The sequence below is a fragment of the Poromitra crassiceps genome (assembly GCF_964638095.1).
Source record: "Poromitra crassiceps genome assembly, chromosome: 3".
In the NCBI taxonomy this organism is placed as follows: Eukaryota; Metazoa; Chordata; class Actinopteri; order Beryciformes; family Melamphaidae; genus Poromitra; species Poromitra crassiceps.
Genome location: NC_139625.1, coordinates 55,326,102 through 55,332,101, shown reverse-complemented (window position 1 = coordinate 55,332,101; position 6,000 = coordinate 55,326,102).

The window sequence follows — 6,000 nt, the reverse complement described above, 5'->3', positions numbered from 1 at the left end:
TGCAGTGTTTAATTATTTTTTGGGTTGTTGTGTTTCCTTTTGAATTGATGCATGCTTTTATTTTCTAGACGTGGTTTTTGTTAATTGTCTCGAGCTTGATCACAGCTGCACACCTGTTGTCTATTGGCACCAATCTGTGCTGGATGGAGCACACCTGTGATGAGAAAGACAGGCAGTGCGGGGGGCCTATTAGAAAATAGATGGAGCTGAGCCGACCAATTGAACAGCACCAGAGGATGGACTTAACCTGTTTGGGGGAAGTATATAAACTGTCGATACAGGAAGGCACGAGGAACATGCAGTGACTGACAGTGGGGCGCAGCAGCAGCAGACCAGAAGCAGTAGCAGCAGCAGCAGCAGACCTGAAGCAGCAGACCTGAAGCAGCAGACCTGAAGCAGCAGACCTAACAGCATCAGCAGCAGCAGACCAGAAGCAGCAGACCTAACAGCAGCAACAGCAGCAGACCAGAAGGAGCAGTGGGCCGGACCGAAACTCAACCCAAACCCAGCCTTGGAGCACCGCTCGCTAGCGGCCAGCAGAGAGAGAGTGTAAACTCTCCCTTCCGCGTAAGTCTTTGACCTTCTCGGTGTTCCATGTGCCTGTGGTGTAAACGTGTAATAAGGAGGATATAAGCAAAGGACGGTTGACTCCCCTACAGTTTGTGTCTGTAGGTCTGACCGAAGAGGAGAGGAGGCCCCCCTGCACGGTGGACTCCGGATTCCCCCAGTCATCCAGCACGAGCACTTTATGGGCTTGGCCCAGAGTTTTAGCTGGACCGTTTTAGTTGCTGTATTTTAACAAAGACATTTTAGCTGCTGCAGTTTTAACCCCCTGTCTTTTATTTTTAGACTTAGGTGATCACTGTTGTTGCATTTTATATTTTAGACATTAAAACTGTTATTCCTTACACTGTGTCCTTGTTCACCTTTTTTGATACACCACTGGTTTTAACTACTCTCCACCCGATGGAACGAACCTGTTTTTAGATCCCCATTTGTATTATTTAAAAGAGTCCTAGGCTCTTCAAACCTAGGTGGCGTTGTCGGTTTTAAATTGAGTGCACGCCTACAAGCCCACCACGGGCGTCACATACAGTTGCACCACGGACTGTTTTAGCTGATGCACTACCTGATTCAGTTCCTGTTTGAGTCCTGTCAACAACCTGTCTGATTATTGCGTATCCTAATAAACAGGTGAAGCAAATAGAACTGCGTTCTTATTTAGCAGCCTTTTGTAATTATTTTCAATGAGAGTGAAACAATTTGCTCACTGCTTTTGCGTTGTTGAGCGCATCACGTTTTCCCAGTCTATACACCTTCTTTGCAGGAGCGCCCTGGCCTGAACACGTCCTCCAGTTGAAATAACTTAAACCCAGAGCAGAAAAGTGCCCCATGTTACAGAAAAGGGCCGATGTCATTTACATTTTTCCAGCCGACCAATTGCATCACAGAGCAACAAGAAATATGGAGAAAGTGCCAGTGGAGAAATTTGAATTTGAATTTCCTTTACCGCAACAGCTAGTGATCTTAAAGGCAGCATCCATACTGTAGGGATTATACAGGACAGACATGTATTGGAAATATCTGGTAAGTCTTCGCTTGTTGAACAATACTGTAGGCCAAGGGCGTCGTTTTGGTCTCAAAGTTGGTAGGGTCGAGGACAGCATGAGGGGAGGTTGTTTCGGTGGCGCCCGCAAGGGCGAAAAAATTGGAGGTTTTTGTTTGACCTTTTTTAGCCATATTTAGACGAATATCTCATTTTAAATCAACATTAGGATTATACTGTTGTGATGTCATTATTCAGTATCTTCTCCTTTTCTCAATAACTTTGATGTCACCACCTGCTCAGCTCTCCTGTCAGCATAATTGTAACTAACAAACACAAACTGTAGGTTTAGCCATCTAATCATGTTCTTTCACAAACAGCCGGTTTGGAAAGAAAATTGCCAATGAATCCCACACATCATACATCCTACATTTCTTCCTCCTAAGAGTTGCACGATCTTCAGTCAGATGTCAATCGCCACCATTTGACATCCCAATACACTGTTGTCATCGCGCAAGCACATGGCTACTTAATATGGACGTTAACATCCATATTATAGCCATGTGCTTCAGCTGCACGCTGTACTTTGCTAAATTAGCATCGATGCTAGCGGGACTTGCCTGCTTGCTGCTGCTTGCACTGCTGTACTGCTGCGTCACTGCTGCTTGCTGGTAATGTTAATCCCATGTCAGAAAGTCTCCAGATTTGTCGCTAACTTTAGTCTCTTCTGAGAAAGATTGTCTCCAGGAGGGTCTGTCTGCTGCAGGGGAACCGGAAAACTGTGTGTGGGTGGGCGTTTGTTTGGTCATCAGCCAAATGAGCCAATCAAACGTGAGTTTGGAGGGAAAAAATTGGACTGGCCCATTCAGTTGTGAAAAACAGGGGTAAATGTAACTTTGAACATATATGCAAACTAATTTCACTCAATAATGGTCGGGTCAATTCTATCCTTGCAAAATATGGGAAGACAATCTAAAATTTAAATGACCTATATAACTGCACTCCAAAGATAATGCAAATAAGGTTGCTTAAAAGTTGGTAGGGACAATTGGACATCCTGAAATATTGGTTGTGACAAGTCACCACCAACCCCACCCAAATCGACGCGCTGTAGGCTACTGTCTGCTCGAAGTTCTAACTAGCTGGTTATACCACTTTCATACTAACACAACCAGGGTTGGACCAGGGTTACTTGATCCATGTTCAACCCTTCTTTTGTCCATTCACACCAATCAACACTGGTTAATTCCTGGTCAAGACAATTCAGATACGACCTGGGTCACAACTTGGGAGAGAGGCATAACAATTAGCATAGGCTATTAGCAACAAATAGCAACCCGGGTGGTGCCATTCACAGTGAAATGATTAATGAACCTGGTCCAACCCACCTCTCGAGGTGGGTCGCCAACCCGGGTTCAAAAGAGATACTTCCTGGACTCAAAATCAAACAATCCTCCACACTTCCCACTGAACTTTGCCCCACTTCACCTCATCATCTCAATCACACACCTACACCTCAGCACTACCTGCACACAATCAGGACTAATTACCTCACCTTCACCACTGCCCTTTAAAAATGCTCTCATTTCATTCTTGGTTTGAGAGTTGGCCCACCCACATCCCTTCAATCAATCGATCAAATTTGTATTTATATAGCGCCAAATGATAAGAGTTATCCCAAGGCGCTTTACAAATAGAGCAGGTAGAAGACCAGGATCTGCTTTACAAATAGAGCAGGTTAAGACCAGGCTCTGTTTTACAAATAGAGCAGGTTAAGACAGGCTCTGCTTTACAAATAGAGCAGGTAGAAGACCAGGCTCTGCTTTACAAATAGAGCAGGTTAAGACCAGGCTCTGCTTTACAAATAGAGCAGGTCAAGACCAGGCTCTGCTTTACAAATAGAGCAGGTAGAAGACCAGGATCTGCTTTACAAATAGAGCCGGTTAAGACCAGGCTCTGCTTTACAAATAGAGCAGGTCAAGACCAGGCTCTGCTTTACAAATAGAGCAGGTCAAGACCAGGCTCTGCTTTACAAATAGAGCAGGTCAAGACCAGGCTCTGCTTTACAAATAGAGCAGGTCAAGACCAGGCTCTGCTTTACAAATAGAGCAGGTCAAGACCAGGCTCTGCTTTACAAATAGAGCAGGTCAAGACCAGGCTCTGCTTTACAAATAGAGCAGGTAGAAGACCAGGCTCTGCTTTACAAATAGAGCAGGTAGAAGACCAGGCTCTGCTTTACAAATAGAGTAGGTGGGAGACCAGGCTCTTGATTTTAGACCCAACAATTGAAACAATTCTCACGTGCACTGGCGATTTGAATGCGAGGTCATGTGGCAATTGCAACAATTACCCAACAAGAGCAGCACTTGGCGATGGCGGCAAGGGAAAAAAACTCTTAATGGGGAAGAAAACCTTGAGCAGACCTGGCTCTTGGTGGGCGTTCATCTGCCATGAGGGGTAGAGTTGAGAGAGAGAGAGAGAGAGATCAGAGAGAGGCACAGTAATGGCAGTAATAATGATGCCATTAACAACTATAATAAGTAAGAGCATAAGTAGTAATAGTAATCCACAGTTATGACAGTAATACAGTAGCAGCTGTGATAAGAACAGAGCTAATAATATTGGTAGGTCTCTTCTCACATAGGTCCTGCAGGAAATGGGAGACACAAAGACTCTGGGAAGAAGTCAAGTTAGTAAGATGCATGAATGGGACATGAATGTGAAACAGATATGGCTCAGTGTGTCTTCGCTTTAACAGGAAGAAAAAACCTAACCTAAGCCTATAGCAGCATAACTAGGCCTAACTATAAGCTTTATCAAAGAGCTTTAAGTCTACTCTTAAATGTGAAGAGGGTGTCTGCCTCCCGGACCAAAAATGGAAGATGGTTCCGAAGAAGAGGAGCCTGATAGATGAAAGCTCTGCCTCCCATTCTACTTTTTGAAATTCTAGGAACCACGAGTAGACCTGCATTCTGGGAGCGCAGTGCTCAGACCTCATGCTGTTTGAGTAATTTGTCATGGTCACCGCCTCAAGATGGTAGGCTGACCTGTTCAATACCACATGTAACAAAGAGATGTGATGCAGGTAGATGACATCCAGGTAGGTGACAATAACATCGTCATTAATCTCAGTTTGAGGGTGTATGGTGACCGTTAGTTTGTCACCCTCAGACAGCTTCTTCAGTTTGCCCATGAAGCCTGTGCTGTCGGAGAAGTTGGTGTTAATACTGCCCTCTAGGATAGGGATGCCGTTCTTGTTCAGTCTGTGCTGCATTCCCGGACGAGAGCGTTCCGTTTCCAGCGTCACCTGAAGACACAGGAAGTAGGATCCATCCTTTTGTATGCTGAGAGTTTCATCTGTTGCACAGATCAGCAGGTCTTCACTGTTCAATTTATTCCATGTAATCTTCTTGTGGTCGTCTGTGGTTGGAATAGGCAAAGTCAGCATTAGCTAACAACTTGAAAAGCCTTCCTACAGCCTTCATTCTATCACAGTTCTATAAGTGATTATGGAGCTACTTCTAATAGCACAGTAGCCTACCTTGACTGGCCTTGAAGTTGAGTATTAGGCCGAGTATTGAAGCCAAGATCAGGCTTCGTCTGGATGGAAGAAAGAGAAAGAAAGAGATTATTTGTGTTCTTCTTGATTCCTTTAACAATAAATGCACTGTCAACATGGCTCCCTGCAGTGACACACAGCTGTGTGAAAGTGAAATATTTCTATTTCATGGTCACACCTGCACCTCCATCCAAAAGTTAGAAGATAAGAAAGACAGAGAGAGAAAAGACGCGCCGCTGGCTTCAGAAAGAACATAAAGAGAGACCACAACAGTTAAGAAATTTAACAGTTTAGTGGCATTTCCTTGAACGTGGCAATTGTGCTTCCTCCAAGAGGTGAGGATGGTGGTTAGACTGACACACAAGAGTGGTGAATACAGAGAGTATAGGACTAATGTGACGTATGTGCATGATTTGTGTATTTGGGTGTGATTATTTTCCATTGCAGACCGCTATACAAAACCACGAATAACATCATGACATTCACATGACAAACATGTACTCTGACACTGATGAGCCATGGGACATTTAAAAAATCGATGGGAGTAGAAACTGTGGTCAGCGTAGCCCTTGATGATTGTTGCGTGGTGTTGTGGATTCTGGTGCTACATCACCCTGAGACTGGACAATGAATGAGAAAAACATAGTAGCTCACATTAGTGTTAGCAGAAGGGTTCAAAAAGCCATTGGTGTATTTTTGAAGAAATCTGATTAATTATTACGTAGTTCAAAGAACAGAGAGAGACAGGAAAGATGAGGAGATGACATCATGCAACAAAGATTCCGGACCTTGCATTTGAACCCAGGATTGCTGTGTTCACATGGCATGCGGTTTAGCCTGAGTTACCAAGGCAACCACTACCATGATTGGTTTTTGAAAGTAATAATATTGTAAC